Source organism: Anarhichas minor, unplaced genomic scaffold (genome assembly GCF_050575085.1).
Source record: "Anarhichas minor isolate MPS153535 unplaced genomic scaffold, ASM5057508v1 ptg000025l, whole genome shotgun sequence".
NCBI classification, from domain to species: domain Eukaryota; kingdom Metazoa; phylum Chordata; class Actinopteri; order Perciformes; family Anarhichadidae; genus Anarhichas; species Anarhichas minor.
This window is the reverse complement of record NW_027466471.1, coordinates 1,641,873-1,657,373: the sequence shown is the minus strand read 5'-3', so window position 1 is coordinate 1,657,373 and position 15,501 is coordinate 1,641,873. Positions and strand designations below refer to the sequence as shown.

The window sequence follows — 15,501 nt, the reverse complement described above, 5'->3', positions numbered from 1 at the left end:
GGCCTATATGTTGCTGGATTCATTGTTTGTATGAAGTCTCTCAAAACAATTTCTTTACTTGTCACTTCCCAAATCCTCTGCTGAGCTTACTAAAATCCTTAAGTTAGCCTGAAACGGTTTCTGTGTCTTGTTAGCTTCTTTGTCATCGGTACCGTTGTATGCCTTCTATGTCCTATTCCCTGCACAGATAACATACTAGCGGATGCCAAATATGAAACTGTCTACCAAAACTGCGTAGTTTTCTACAGCATAGTGGTTCCAATGGTTAGCACTCTGGACTTTGACTCCAGTGATCTGAGTTCAAATCTCAGTGGAACCTGATTTTAAGCTAGAGTAAAGGTCAAAAAACGCAACCTTTCCACATCTCAGCAAAAGTTGGACTGGCCAGCTTCAAGTGAGACCGGAGAGGACTGTCTTGACCTTCACCGGAGTAATCTAAGAATGAAGTAGTATTGACAGGGACATTGACACTTAAATCATGGATGCACACTTTGTATTGTGTCTTGTAATCACCATAAAAAAAGAAGTTTGACTGAGATTTCAACTCAGGTTCTTGCCGTTAGAGTCTAAAGTGTTCGTCATCAAGGGACCCGTATACTCCATCAGAGGTTGTTGTTGGATGGTCGACCAGCTTTGGAAACCCCATCCACACACAGCTTTCCGATGTCAGATGGGGGCTGTGTCCAACCATTTGTGTGTTAAAAAAACACAAGGGGCTGTGTTAGTGGGGTCAACGGCAATGAATACTGATTCAAGATGTCGTGTTTGCGGAACATATTAATGCACTTAAAGGCTCATTAGATGGCAAAACAAAGCAAATTTAGGTTTTTTTCAGTCAGGATGGCCGAGCGGTCCAAGGCGCTGCGTTCAGGTCGCAGTCTCCACTGGAGGCGTGGGTTCGAATCCCACTTCTGACAGCAGTTATTTTTCACTTGTTCTATTGACTGTAACATGATATTGTAAAAGAAAGCTTAGCAATGCTTTGTACGTTAAGGAGCAGGCATTTGACAAAATACTGCACGACTACTGCAACAGCAGCATTTGTAAGCCTCTACATTATCAACCAGTGTAATCTTACCATGTGTTTGTATACAGTTGGCCTATATGTTGCTGGATTCATTGTTTGTATGAAGTCTCTCAAAACAATTTCTTTACTTGTCACTTCCCAAATCCTCTGCTGAGCTTACTAAAATCCTTAAGTTAGCCTGAAACGGTTTCTGTGTCTTGTTAGCTTCTTTGTCATCGGTACCGTTGTATGCCTTCTATGTCCTATTCCCTGCACAGATAACATACTAGCGGATGCCAAATATGAAACTGTCTACCAAAACTGCGTAGTTTTCTACAGCATAGTGGTTCCAATGGTTAGCACTCTGGACTTTGACTCCAGTGATCTGAGTTCAAATCTCAGTGGAACCTGATTTTAAGCTAGAGTAAAGGTCAAAAAACGCAACCTTTCCACATCTCAGCAAAAGTTGGACTGGCCAGCTTCAAGTGAGACCGGAGAGGACTGTCTTGACCTTCACCGGAGTAATCTAAGAATGAAGTAGTATTGACAGGGACATTGACACTTAAATCATGGATGCACACTTTGTATTGTGTCTTGTAATCACCATAAAAAAAGAAGTTTGACTGAGATTTCAACTCAGGTTCTTGCCGTTAGAGTCTAAAGTGTTCGTCATCAAGGGACCCGTATACTCCATCAGAGGTTGTTGTTGGATGGTCGACCAGCTTTGGAAACCCCATCCACACACAGCTTTCCGATGTCAGATGGGGGCTGTGTCCAACCATTTGTGTGTTAAAAAAACACAAGGGGCTGTGTTAGTGGGGTCAACGGCAATGAATACTGATTCAAGATGTCGTGTTTGCGGAACATATTAATGCACTTAAAGGCTCATTAGATGGCAAAACAAAGCAAATTTAGGTTTTTTTCAGTCAGGATGGCCGAGCGGTCCAAGGCGCTGCGTTCAGGTCGCAGTCTCCACTGGAGGCGTGGGTTCGAATCCCACTTCTGACAGCAGTTATTTTTCACTTGTTCTGTTGACTGTAACATGATATTGTAAAAGAAAGCTTAGCAATGCTTTGTACGTTAAGGAGCAGGCATTTGACAAAATACTGCACGACTACTGCAACAGCAGCATTTGTAAGCCTCTACATTATCAACCAGTGTAATCTTACCATGTGTTTGTATACAGTTGGCCTATATGTTGCTGGATTCATTGTTTGTATGAAGTCTCTCAAAACAATTTCTTTACTTGTCACTTCCCAAATCCTCTGCTGAGCTTACTAAAATCCTTAAGTTAGCCTGAAACGGTTTCTGTGTCTTGTTAGCTTCTTTGTCATCGGTACCGTTGTATGCCTTCTATGTCCTATTCCCTGCACAGATAACATACTAGCGGATGCCAAATATGAAACTGTCTACCAAAACTGCGTAGTTTTCTACAGCATAGTGGTTCCAATGGTTAGCACTCTGGACTTTGACTCCAGTGATCTGAGTTCAAATCTCAGTGGAACCTGATTTTAAGCTAGAGTAAAGGTCAAAAAACGCAACCTTTCCACATCTCAGCAAAAGTTGGACTGGCCAGCTTCAAGTGAGACCGGAGAGGACTGTCTTGACCTTCACCGGAGTAATCTAAGAATGAAGTAGTATTGACAGGGACATTGACACTTAAATCATGGATGCACACTTTGTATTGTGTCTTGTAATCACCATAAAAAAAGAAGTTTGACTGAGATTTCAACTCAGGTTCTTGCCGTTAGAGTCTAAAGTGTTCGTCATCAAGGGACCCGTATACTCCATCAGAGGTTGTTGTTGGATGGTCGACCAGCTTTGGAAACCCCATCCACACACAGCTTTCCGATGTCAGATGGGGGCTGTGTCCAACCATTTGTGTGTTAAAAAAACACAAGGGGCTGTGTTAGTGGGGTCAACGGCAATGAATACTGATTCAAGATGTCGTGTTTGCGGAACATATTAATGCACTTAAAGGCTCATTAGATGGCAAAACAAAGCAAATTTAGGTTTTTTTCAGTCAGGATGGCCGAGCGGTCCAAGGCGCTGCGTTCAGGTCGCAGTCTCCACTGGAGGCGTGGGTTCGAATCCCACTTCTGACAGCAGTTATTTTTCACTTGTTCTGTTGACTGTAACATGATATTGTAAAAGAAAGCTTAGCAATGCTTTGTACGTTAAGGAGCAGGCATTTGACAAAATACTGCACGACTACTGCAACAGCAGCATTTGTAAGCCTCTACATTATCAACCAGTGTAATCTTACCATGTGTTTGTATACAGTTGGCTTATATGTTGCTGGATTCATTGTTTGTATGAAGTCTCTCAAAACAATTTCTTTACTTGTCACTTCCCAAATCCTCTGCTGAGCTTACTAAAATCCTTAAGTTAGCCTGAAACGGTTTCTGTGTCTTGTTAGCTTCTTTGTCATCGGTACCGTTGTATGCCTTCTATGTCCTATTCCCTGCATAGATAACATACTAGCGGATGCCAAATATGAAACTGTCTACCAAAACTGCGTAGTTTTCTACGGCATAGTGGTTCCATGGTGTAATGGTTAGCACTCTGGACTTTGACTCCAGTGATCTGAGTTCAAATCTCAGTGGAACCTGATTTTAAGCTAGAGTAAAGGTCAAAAAACGCAACCTTTCCACATCTCAGCAAAAGTTGGACTGGCCAGCTTCAAGTGAGACCGGAGAGGACTCTCTTGACCTTCACCGGAGTAATCTAAGAATGAAGTAGTATTGACAGGGACATTGACACTTAAATCATGGATGCACACTTTGTATTGTGTCTTGTAATCACCATAAAAAAAGAAGTTTGACTGAGATTTCAACTCAGGTTCTTGCCGTTAGAGTCTAAAGTGTTTGTCATCAAGGGACCCGTATACTCCATCAGAGGTTGTTGTTGGATGGTCGACCAGCTTTGGAAAGCCCATCCACACACAGCTTTCCGATGTCAGATGGGGGCTGTGTCCAACCATTTGTGTGTTAAAAAAACACAAGGGGCTGTGTTAGTGGGGTCAACGGCAATGAATACTGATTCAAGATGTCGTGTTTGCGGAACATATTAATGCACTTAAAGGCTCATTAGATGGCAAAACAAAGCAAATTTAGGTTTTTTTCAGTCAGGATGGCCGAGCGGTCCAAGGCGCTGCGTTCAGGTCGCAGTCTCCACTGGAGGCGTGGGTTCGAATCCCACTTCTGACAGCAGTTATTGTTCACTTGTTCTGTTGACTGTAACATGATATTGTAAAAGAAAGCTTAGCAATGCTTTGTACGTTAAGGAGCAGGCATTTGACAAAATACTGCACGACTACTGCAACAGCAGCATTTGTAAGCCTCTACATTATCAACCAGTGTAATCTTACCATGTGTTTGTATACAGTTGGCCTATATGTTGCTGGATTCATTGTTTGTATGAAGTCTCTCAAAACAATTTCTTTACTTGTCACTTCCCAAATCCTCTGCTGAGCTTACTAAAATCCTTAAGTTAGCCTGAAACGGTTTCTGTGTCTTGTTAGCTTCTTTGTCATCGGTACCGTTGTATGCCTTCTATGTCCTATTCCCTGCACAGATAACATACTAGCGGATGCCAAATATGAAACTGTCTACCAAAACTGCGTAGTTTTCTACAGCATAGTGGTTCCAATGGTTAGCACTCTGGACTTTGACTCCAGTGATCTGAGTTCAAATCTCAGTGGAACCTGATTTTAAGCTAGAGTAAAGGTCAAAAAACGCAACCTTTCCACATCTCAGCAAAAGTTGGACTGGCCAGCTTCAAGTGAGACCGGAGAGGACTGTCTTGACCTTCACCGGAGTAATCTAAGAATGAAGTAGTATTGACAGGGACATTGACACTTAAATCATGGATGCACACTTTGTATTGTGTCTTGTAATCACCATAAAAAAAGAAGTTTGACTGAGATTTCAACTCAGGTTCTTGCCGTTAGAGTCTAAAGTGTTCGTCATCAAGGGACCCGTATACTCCATCAGAGGTTGTTGTTGGATGGTCGACCAGCTTTGGAAACCCCATCCACACACAGCTTTCCGATGTCAGATGGGGGCTGTGTCCAACCATTTGTGTGTTAAAAAAACACAAGGGGCTGTGTTAGTGGGGTCAACGGCAATGAATACTGATTCAAGATGTCGTGTTTGCGGAACATATTAATGCACTTAAAGGCTCATTAGATGGCAAAACAAAGCAAATTTAGGTTTTTTTCAGTCAGGATGGCCGAGCGGTCCAAGGCGCTGCGTTCAGGTCGCAGTCTCCACTGGAGGCGTGGGTTCGAATCCCACTTCTGACAGCAGTTATTTTTCACTTGTTCTGTTGACTGTAACATGATATTGTAAAAGAAAGCTTAGCAATGCTTTGTACGTTAAGGAGCAGGCATTTGACAAAATACTGCACGACTACTGCAACAGCAGCATTTGTAAGCCTCTACATTATCAACCAGTGTAATCTTACCATGTGTTTGTATACAGTTGGCTTATATGTTGCTGGATTCATTGTTTGTATGAAGTCTCTCAAAACAATTTCTTTACTTGTCACTTCCCAAATCCTCTGCTGAGCTTACTAAAATCCTTAAGTTAGCCTGAAACGGTTTCTGTGTCTTGTTAGCTTCTTTGTCATCGGTACCGTTGTATGCCTTCTATGTCCTATTCCCTGCATAGATAACATACTAGCGGATGCCAAATATGAAACTGTCTACCAAAACTGCGTAGTTTTCTACGGCATAGTGGTTCCATGGTGTAATGGTTAGCACTCTGGACTTTGACTCCAGTGATCTGAGTTCAAATCTCAGTGGAACCTGATTTTAAGCTAGAGTAAAGGTCAAAAAACGCAACCTTTCCACATCTCAGCAAAAGTTGGACTGGCCAGCTTCAAGTGAGACCGGAGAGGACTCTCTTGACCTTCACCGGAGTAATCTAAGAATGAAGTAGTATTGACAGGGACATTGACACTTAAATCATGGATGCACACTTTGTATTGTGTCTTGTAATCACCATAAAAAAAGAAGTTTGACTGAGATTTCAACTCAGGTTCTTGCCGTTAGAGTCTAAAGTGTTTGTCATCAAGGGACCCGTATACTCCATCAGAGGTTGTTGTTGGATGGTCGACCAGCTTTGGAAAGCCCATCCACACACAGCTTTCCGATGTCAGATGGGGGCTGTGTCCAACCATTTGTGTGTTAAAAAAACACAAGGGGCTGTGTTAGTGGGGTCAACGGCAATGAATACTGATTCAAGATGTCGTGTTTGCGGAACATATTAATGCACTTAAAGGCTCATTAGATGGCAAAACAAAGCAAATTTAGGTTTTTTTCAGTCAGGATGGCCGAGCGGTCCAAGGCGCTGCGTTCAGGTCGCAGTCTCCACTGGAGGCGTGGGTTCGAATCCCACTTCTGACAGCAGTTATTGTTCACTTGTTCTGTTGACTGTAACATGATATTGTAAAAGAAAGCTTAGCAATGCTTTGTACGTTAAGGAGCAGGCATTTGACAAAATACTGCACGACTACTGCAACAGCAGCATTTGTAAGCCTCTACATTATCAACCAGTGTAATCTTACCATGTGTTTGTATACAGTTGGCCTATATGTTGCTGGATTCATTGTTTGTATGAAGTCTCTCAAAACAATTTCTTTACTTGTCACTTCCCAAATCCTCTGCTGAGCTTACTAAAATCCTTAAGTTAGCCTGAAACGGTTTCTGTGTCTTGTTAGCTTCTTTGTCATCGGTACCGTTGTATGCCTTCTATGTCCTATTCCCTGCACAGATAACATACTAGCGGATGCCAAATATGAAACTGTCTACCAAAACTGCGTAGTTTTCTACAGCATAGTGGTTCCAATGGTTAGCACTCTGGACTTTGACTCCAGTGATCTGAGTTCAAATCTCAGTGGAACCTGATTTTAAGCTAGAGTAAAGGTCAAAAAACGCAACCTTTCCACATCTCAGCAAAAGTTGGACTGGCCAGCTTCAAGTGAGACCGGAGAGGACTGTCTTGACCTTCACCGGAGTAATCTAAGAATGAAGTAGTATTGACAGGGACATTGACACTTAAATCATGGATGCACACTTTGTATTGTGTCTTGTAATCACCATAAAAAAAGAAGTTTGACTGAGATTTCAACTCAGGTTCTTGCCGTTAGAGTCTAAAGTGTTCGTCATCAAGGGACCCGTATACTCCATCAGAGGTTGTTGTTGGATGGTCGACCAGCTTTGGAAACCCCATCCACACACAGCTTTCCGATGTCAGATGGGGGCTGTGTCCAACCATTTGTGTGTTAAAAAAACACAAGGGGCTGTGTTAGTGGGGTCAACGGCAATGAATACTGATTCAAGATGTCGTGTTTGCGGAACATATTAATGCACTTAAAGGCTCATTAGATGGCAAAACAAAGCAAATTTAGGTTTTTTTCAGTCAGGATGGCCGAGCGGTCCAAGGCGCTGCGTTCAGGTCGCAGTCTCCACTGGAGGCGTGGGTTCGAATCCCACTTCTGACAGCAGTTATTTTTCACTTGTTCTATTGACTGTAACATGATATTGTAAAAGAAAGCTTAGCAATGCTTTGTACGTTAAGGAGCAGGCATTTGACAAAATACTGCACGACTACTGCAACAGCAGCATTTGTAAGCCTCTACATTATCAACCAGTGTAATCTTACCATGTGTTTGTATACAGTTGGCCTATATGTTGCTGGATTCATTGTTTGTATGAAGTCTCTCAAAACAATTTCTTTACTTGTCACTTCCCAAATCCTCTGCTGAGCTTACTAAAATCCTTAAGTTAGCCTGAAACGGTTTCTGTGTCTTGTTAGCTTCTTTGTCATCGGTACCGTTGTATGCCTTCTATGTCCTATTCCCTGCACAGATAACATACTAGCGGATGCCAAATATGAAACTGTCTACCAAAACTGCGTAGTTTTCTACAGCATAGTGGTTCCAATGGTTAGCACTCTGGACTTTGACTCCAGTGATCTGAGTTCAAATCTCAGTGGAACCTGATTTTAAGCTAGAGTAAAGGTCAAAAAACGCAACCTTTCCACATCTCAGCAAAAGTTGGACTGGCCAGCTTCAAGTGAGACCGGAGAGGACTGTCTTGACCTTCACCGGAGTAATCTAAGAATGAAGTAGTATTGACAGGGACATTGACACTTAAATCATGGATGCACACTTTGTATTGTGTCTTGTAATCACCATAAAAAAAGAAGTTTGACTGAGATTTCAACTCAGGTTCTTGCCGTTAGAGTCTAAAGTGTTCGTCATCAAGGGACCCGTATACTCCATCAGAGGTTGTTGTTGGATGGTCGACCAGCTTTGGAAACCCCATCCACACACAGCTTTCCGATGTCAGATGGGGGCTGTGTCCAACCATTTGTGTGTTAAAAAAACACAAGGGGCTGTGTTAGTGGGGTCAACGGCAATGAATACTGATTCAAGATGTCGTGTTTGCGGAACATATTAATGCACTTAAAGGCTCATTAGATGGCAAAACAAAGCAAATTTAGGTTTTTTTCAGTCAGGATGGCCGAGCGGTCCAAGGCGCTGCGTTCAGGTTGCAGTCTCCACTGGAGGCGTGGGTTCGAATCCCACTTCTGACAGCAGTTATTTTTCACTTGTTCTGTTGACTGTAACATGATATTGTAAAAGAAAGCTTAGCAATGCTTTGTACGTTAAGGAGCAGGCATTTGACAAAATACTGCACGACTACTGCAACAGCAGCATTTGTAAGCCTCTACATTATCAACCAGTGTAATCTTACCATGTGTTTGTATACAGTTGGCCTATATGTTGCTGGATTCATTGTTTGTATGAAGTCTCTCAAAACAATTTCTTTACTTGTCACTTCCCAAATCCTCTGCTGAGCTTACTAAAATCCTTAAGTTAGCCTGAAACGGTTTCTGTGTCTTGTTAGCTTCTTTGTCATCGGTACCGTTGTATGCCTTCTATGTCCTATTCCCTGCACAGATAACATACTAGCGGATGCCAAATATGAAACTGTCTACCAAAACTGCGTAGTTTTCTACAGCATAGTGGTTCCAATGGTTAGCACTCTGGACTTTGACTCCAGTGATCTGAGTTCAAATCTCAGTGGAACCTGATTTTAAGCTAGAGTAAAGGTCAAAAAACGCAACCTTTCCACATCTCAGCAAAAGTTGGACTGGCCAGCTTCAAGTGAGACCGGAGAGGACTGTCTTGACCTTCACCGGAGTAATCTAAGAATGAAGTAGTATTGACAGGGACATTGACACTTAAATCATGGATGCACACTTTGTATTGTGTCTTGTAATCACCATAAAAAAAGAAGTTTGACTGAGATTTCAACTCAGGTTCTTGCCGTTAGAGTCTAAAGTGTTCGTCATCAAGGGACCCGTATACTCCATCAGAGGTTGTTGTTGGATGGTCGACCAGCTTTGGAAACCCCATCCACACACAGCTTTCCGATGTCAGATGGGGGCTGTGTCCAACCATTTGTGTGTTAAAAAAACACAAGGGGCTGTGTTAGTGGGGTCAACGGCAATGAATACTGATTCAAGATGTCGTGTTTGCGGAACATATTAATGCACTTAAAGGCTCATTAGATGGCAAAACAAAGCAAATTTAGGTTTTTTTCAGTCAGGATGGCCGAGCGGTCCAAGGCGCTGCGTTCAGGTTGCAGTCTCCACTGGAGGCGTGGGTTCGAATCCCACTTCTGACAGCAGTTATTTTTCACTTGTTCTGTTGACTGTAACATGATATTGTAAAAGAAAGCTTAGCAATGCTTTGTACGTTAAGGAGCAGGCATTTGACAAAATACTGCACGACTACTGCAACAGCAGCATTTGTAAGCCTCTACATTATCAACCAGTGTAATCTTACCATGTGTTTGTATACAGTTGGCCTATATGTTGCTGGATTCATTGTTTGTATGAAGTCTCTCAAAACAATTTCTTTACTTGTCACTTCCCAAATCCTCTGCTGAGCTTACTAAAATCCTTAAGTTAGCCTGAAACGGTTTCTGTGTCTTGTTAGCTTCTTTGTCATCGGTACCGTTGTATGCCTTCTATGTCCTATTCCCTGCATAGATAACATACTAGCGGATGCCAAATATGAAACTGTCTACCAAAACTGCGTAGTTTTCTACGGCATAGTGGTTCCATGGTGTAATGGTTAGCACTCTGGACTTTGACTCCAGTGATCTGAGTTCAAATCTCAGTGGAACCTGATTTTAAGCTAGAGTAAAGGTCAAAAAACGCAACCTTTCCACATCTCAGCAAAAGTTGGACTGGCCAGCTTCAAGTGAGACCGGAGAGGACTCTCTTGACCTTCACCGGAGTAATCTAAGAATGAAGTAGTATTGACAGGGACATTGACACTTAAATCATGGATGCACACTTTGTATTGTGTCTTGTAATCACCATAAAAAAAGAAGTTTGACTGAGATTTCAACTCAGGTTCTTGCCGTTAGAGTCTAAAGTGTTCGTCATCAAGGGACCCGTATACTCCATCAGAGGTTGTTGTTGGATGGTCGACCAGCTTTGGAAACCCCATCCACACACAGCTTTCCGATGTCAGATGGGGGCTGTGTCCAACCATTTGTGTGTTAAAAAAACACAAGGGGCTGTGTTAGTGGGGTCAACGGCAATGAATACTGATTCAAGATGTCGTGTTTGCGGAACATATTAATGCACTTAAAGGCTCATTAGATGGCAAAACAAAGCAAATTTAGGTTTTTTTCAGTCAGGATGGCCGAGCGGTCCAAGGCGCTGCGTTCAGGTCGCAGTCTCCACTGGAGGCGTGGGTTCGAATCCCACTTCTGACAGCAGTTATTTTTCACTTGTTCTATTGACTGTAACATGATATTGTAAAAGAAAGCTTAGCAATGCTTTGTACGTTAAGGAGCAGGCATTTGACAAAATACTGCACGACTACTGCAACAGCAGCATTTGTAAGCCTCTACATTATCAACCAGTGTAATCTTACCATGTGTTTGTATACAGTTGGCCTATATGTTGCTGGATTCATTGTTTGTATGAAGTCTCTCAAAACAATTTCTTTACTTGTCACTTCCCAAATCCTCTGCTGAGCTTACTAAAATCCTTAAGTTAGCCTGAAACGGTTTCTGTGTCTTGTTAGCTTCTTTGTCATCGGTACCGTTGTATGCCTTCTATGTCCTATTCCCTGCACAGATAACATACTAGCGGATGCCAAATATGAAACTGTCTACCAAAACTGCGTAGTTTTCTACAGCATAGTGGTTCCAATGGTTAGCACTCTGGACTTTGACTCCAGTGATCTGAGTTCAAATCTCAGTGGAACCTGATTTTAAGCTAGAGTAAAGGTCAAAAAACGCAACCTTTCCACATCTCAGCAAAAGTTGGACTGGCCAGCTTCAAGTGAGACCGGAGAGGACTGTCTTGACCTTCACCGGAGTAATCTAAGAATGAAGTAGTATTGACAGGGACATTGACACTTAAATCATGGATGCACACTTTGTATTGTGTCTTGTAATCACCATAAAAAAAGAAGTTTGACTGAGATTTCAACTCAGGTTCTTGCCGTTAGAGTCTAAAGTGTTCGTCATCAAGGGACCCGTATACTCCATCAGAGGTTGTTGTTGGATGGTCGACCAGCTTTGGAAACCCCATCCACACACAGCTTTCCGATGTCAGATGGGGGCTGTGTCCAACCATTTGTGTGTTAAAAAAACACAAGGGGCTGTGTTAGTGGGGTCAACGGCAATGAATACTGATTCAAGATGTCGTGTTTGCGGAACATATTAATGCACTTAAAGGCTCATTAGATGGCAAAACAAAGCAAATTTAGGTTTTTTTCAGTCAGGATGGCCGAGCGGTCCAAGGCGCTGCGTTCAGGTCGCAGTCTCCACTGGAGGCGTGGGTTCGAATCCCACTTCTGACAGCAGTTATTTTTCACTTGTTCTGTTGACTGTAACATGATATTGTAAAAGAAAGCTTAGCAATGCTTTGTACGTTAAGGAGCAGGCATTTGACAAAATACTGCACGACTACTGCAACAGCAGCATTTGTAAGCCTCTACATTATCAACCAGTGTAATCTTACCATGTGTTTGTATACAGTTGGCCTATATGTTGCTGGATTCATTGTTTGTATGAAGTCTCTCAAAACAATTTCTTTACTTGTCACTTCCCAAATCCTCTGCTGAGCTTACTAAAATCCTTAAGTTAGCCTGAAACGGTTTCTGTGTCTTGTTAGCTTCTTTGTCATCGGTACCGTTGTATGCCTTCTATGTCCTATTCCCTGCACAGATAACATACTAGCGGATGCCAAATATGAAACTGTCTACCAAAACTGCGTAGTTTTCTACAGCATAGTGGTTCCAATGGTTAGCACTCTGGACTTTGACTCCAGTGATCTGAGTTCAAATCTCAGTGGAACCTGATTTTAAGCTAGAGTAAAGGTCAAAAAACGCAACCTTTCCACATCTCAGCAAAAGTTGGACTGGCCAGCTTCAAGTGAGACCGGAGAGGACTGTCTTGACCTTCACCGGAGTAATCTAAGAATGAAGTAGTATTGACAGGGACATTGACACTTAAATCATGGATGCACACTTTGTATTGTGTCTTGTAATCACCATAAAAAAAGAAGTTTGACTGAGATTTCAACTCAGGTTCTTGCCGTTAGAGTCTAAAGTGTTCGTCATCAAGGGACCCGTATACTCCATCAGAGGTTGTTGTTGGATGGTCGACCAGCTTTGGAAACCCCATCCACACACAGCTTTCCGATGTCAGATGGGGGCTGTGTCCAACCATTTGTGTGTTAAAAAAACACAAGGGGCTGTGTTAGTGGGGTCAACGGCAATGAATACTGATTCAAGATGTCGTGTTTGCGGAACATATTAATGCACTTAAAGGCTCATTAGATGGCAAAACAAAGCAAATTTAGGTTTTTTTCAGTCAGGATGGCCGAGCGGTCCAAGGCGCTGCGTTCAGGTCGCAGTCTCCACTGGAGGCGTGGGTTCGAATCCCACTTCTGACAGCAGTTATTTTTCACTTGTTCTATTGACTGTAACATGATATTGTAAAAGAAAGCTTAGCAATGCTTTGTACGTTAAGGAGCAGGCATTTGACAAAATACTGCACGACTACTGCAACAGCAGCATTTGTAAGCCTCTACATTATCAACCAGTGTAATCTTACCATGTGTTTGTATACAGTTGGCCTATATGTTGCTGGATTCATTGTTTGTATGAAGTCTCTCAAAACAATTTCTTTACTTGTCACTTCCCAAATCCTCTGCTGAGCTTACTAAAATCCTTAAGTTAGCCTGAAACGGTTTCTGTGTCTTGTTAGCTTCTTTGTCATCGGTACCGTTGTATGCCTTCTATGTCCTATTCCCTGCACAGATAACATACTAGCGGATGCCAAATATGAAACTGTCTACCAAAACTGCGTAGTTTTCTACAGCATAGTGGTTCCAATGGTTAGCACTCTGGACTTTGACTCCAGTGATCTGAGTTCAAATCTCAGTGGAACCTGATTTTAAGCTAGAGTAAAGGTCAAAAAACGCAACCTTTCCACATCTCAGCAAAAGTTGGACTGGCCAGCTTCAAGTGAGACCGGAGAGGACTGTCTTGACCTTCACCGGAGTAATCTAAGAATGAAGTAGTATTGACAGGGACATTGACACTTAAATCATGGATGCACACTTTGTATTGTGTCTTGTAATCACCATAAAAAAAGAAGTTTGACTGAGATTTCAACTCAGGTTCTTGCCGTTAGAGTCTAAAGTGTTCGTCATCAAGGGACCCGTATACTCCATCAGAGGTTGTTGTTGGATGGTCGACCAGCTTTGGAAACCCCATCCACACACAGCTTTCCGATGTCAGATGGGGGCTGTGTCCAACCATTTGTGTGTTAAAAAAACACAAGGGGCTGTGTTAGTGGGGTCAACGGCAATGAATACTGATTCAAGATGTCGTGTTTGCGGAACATATTAATGCACTTAAAGGCTCATTAGATGGCAAAACAAAGCAAATTTAGGTTTTTTTCAGTCAGGATGGCCGAGCGGTCCAAGGCGCTGCGTTCAGGTCGCAGTCTCCACTGGAGGCGTGGGTTCGAATCCCACTTCTGACAGCAGTTATTTTTCACTTGTTCTGTTGACTGTAACATGATATTGTAAAAGAAAGCTTAGCAATGCTTTGTACGTTAAGGAGCAGGCATTTGACAAAATACTGCACGACTACTGCAACAGCAGCATTTGTAAGCCTCTACATTATCAACCAGTGTAATCTTACCATGTGTTTGTATACAGTTGGCCTATATGTTGCTGGATTCATTGTTTGTATGAAGTCTCTCAAAACAATTTCTTTACTTGTCACTTCCCAAATCCTCTGCTGAGCTTACTAAAATCCTTAAGTTAGCCTGAAACGGTTTCTGTGTCTTGTTAGCTTCTTTGTCATCGGTACCGTTGTATGCCTTCTATGTCCTATTCCCTGCACAGATAACATACTAGCGGATGCCAAATATGAAACTGTCTACCAAAACTGCGTAGTTTTCTACAGCATAGTGGTTCCAATGGTTAGCACTCTGGACTTTGACTCCAGTGATCTGAGTTCAAATCTCAGTGGAACCTGATTTTAAGCTAGAGTAAAGGTCAAAAAACGCAACCTTTCCACATCTCAGCAAAAGTTGGACTGGCCAGCTTCAAGTGAGACCGGAGAGGACTGTCTTGACCTTCACCGGAGTAATCTAAGAATGAAGTAGTATTGACAGGGACATTGACACTTAAATCATGGATGCACACTTTGTATTGTGTCTTGTAATCACCATAAAAAAAGAAGTTTGACTGAGATTTCAACTCAGGTTCTTGCCGTTAGAGTCTAAAGTGTTCGTCATCAAGGGACCCGTATACTCCATCAGAGGTTGTTGTTGGATGGTCGACCAGCTTTGGAAACCCCATCCACACACAGCTTTCCGATGTCAGATGGGGGCTGTGTCCAACCATTTGTGTGTTAAAAAAACACAAGGGGCTGTGTTAGTGGGGTCAACGGCAATGAATACTGATTCAAGATGTCGTGTTTGCGGAACATATTAATGCACTTAAAGGCTCATTAGATGGCAAAACAAAGCAAATTTAGGTTTTTTTCAGTCAGGATGGCCGAGCGGTCCAAGGCGCTGCGTTCAGGTCGCAGTCTCCACTGGAGGCGTGGGTTCGAATCCCACTTCTGACAGCAGTTATTTTTCACTTGTTCTGTTGACTGTAACATGATATTGTAAAAGAAAGCTTAGCAATGCTTTGTACGTTAAGGAGCAGGCATTTGACAAAATACTGCACGACTACTGCAACAGCAGCATTTGTAAGCCTCTACATTATCAACCAGTGTAATCTTACCATGTGTTTGTATACAGTTGGCCTATATGTTGCTGGATTCATTGTTTGTATGAAGTCTCTCAAAACAATTTCTTTACTTGTCACTTCCCAAATCCTCTGCTGAGCTTACTAAAATCCTTAAGTTAGCCTGAAACGGTTTCT

At 42.4% G+C, this 15,501-nt stretch overlaps 15 non-coding genes across 15 annotated transcripts; all 15 read left to right on the top strand.

Annotated features, from left to right (window-relative positions):
* The first annotated feature begins 834 nt into the window (after positions 1-834).
* Positions 835-917, top strand: trnal-cag (transfer RNA leucine (anticodon CAG)). Its single transcript has one exon. It is a non-coding gene; the product is annotated as a tRNA-Leu (tRNA).
* A 1,014-nt stretch (positions 918-1,931) lies between these two features.
* On the top strand, positions 1,932-2,014 carry trnal-cag (transfer RNA leucine (anticodon CAG)). The gene has a single exon. It is a non-coding gene; the product is annotated as a tRNA-Leu (tRNA).
* Positions 2,015-3,028: 1,014 nt separating this feature from the next.
* On the top strand, positions 3,029-3,111 carry trnal-cag (transfer RNA leucine (anticodon CAG)). The gene has a single exon. It is a non-coding gene; the product is annotated as a tRNA-Leu (tRNA).
* Positions 3,112-3,545: 434 nt separating this feature from the next.
* Positions 3,546-3,617, top strand: trnaq-uug (transfer RNA glutamine (anticodon UUG)). The gene has a single exon. It is a non-coding gene; the product is annotated as a tRNA-Gln (tRNA).
* A 515-nt stretch (positions 3,618-4,132) lies between these two features.
* trnal-cag (transfer RNA leucine (anticodon CAG)) lies at positions 4,133-4,215 on the top strand. Its single transcript has one exon. It is a non-coding gene; the product is annotated as a tRNA-Leu (tRNA).
* A 1,014-nt stretch (positions 4,216-5,229) lies between these two features.
* trnal-cag (transfer RNA leucine (anticodon CAG)) lies at positions 5,230-5,312 on the top strand. Its single transcript has one exon. It is a non-coding gene; the product is annotated as a tRNA-Leu (tRNA).
* Positions 5,313-5,746: 434 nt separating this feature from the next.
* On the top strand, positions 5,747-5,818 carry trnaq-uug (transfer RNA glutamine (anticodon UUG)). The gene has a single exon. It is a non-coding gene; the product is annotated as a tRNA-Gln (tRNA).
* Positions 5,819-6,333: 515 nt separating this feature from the next.
* On the top strand, positions 6,334-6,416 carry trnal-cag (transfer RNA leucine (anticodon CAG)). Its single transcript has one exon. It is a non-coding gene; the product is annotated as a tRNA-Leu (tRNA).
* Positions 6,417-7,430: 1,014 nt separating this feature from the next.
* Positions 7,431-7,513, top strand: trnal-cag (transfer RNA leucine (anticodon CAG)). Its single transcript has one exon. It is a non-coding gene; the product is annotated as a tRNA-Leu (tRNA).
* A 2,628-nt stretch (positions 7,514-10,141) lies between these two features.
* Positions 10,142-10,213, top strand: trnaq-uug (transfer RNA glutamine (anticodon UUG)). Its single transcript has one exon. It is a non-coding gene; the product is annotated as a tRNA-Gln (tRNA).
* A 515-nt stretch (positions 10,214-10,728) lies between these two features.
* Positions 10,729-10,811, top strand: trnal-cag (transfer RNA leucine (anticodon CAG)). Its single transcript has one exon. It is a non-coding gene; the product is annotated as a tRNA-Leu (tRNA).
* A 1,014-nt stretch (positions 10,812-11,825) lies between these two features.
* Positions 11,826-11,908, top strand: trnal-cag (transfer RNA leucine (anticodon CAG)). The gene has a single exon. It is a non-coding gene; the product is annotated as a tRNA-Leu (tRNA).
* Positions 11,909-12,922: 1,014 nt separating this feature from the next.
* Positions 12,923-13,005, top strand: trnal-cag (transfer RNA leucine (anticodon CAG)). Its single transcript has one exon. It is a non-coding gene; the product is annotated as a tRNA-Leu (tRNA).
* A 1,014-nt stretch (positions 13,006-14,019) lies between these two features.
* trnal-cag (transfer RNA leucine (anticodon CAG)) lies at positions 14,020-14,102 on the top strand. The gene has a single exon. It is a non-coding gene; the product is annotated as a tRNA-Leu (tRNA).
* Positions 14,103-15,116: 1,014 nt separating this feature from the next.
* Positions 15,117-15,199, top strand: trnal-cag (transfer RNA leucine (anticodon CAG)). Its single transcript has one exon. It is a non-coding gene; the product is annotated as a tRNA-Leu (tRNA).
* Positions 15,200-15,501: the final 302 nt, after the last annotated feature.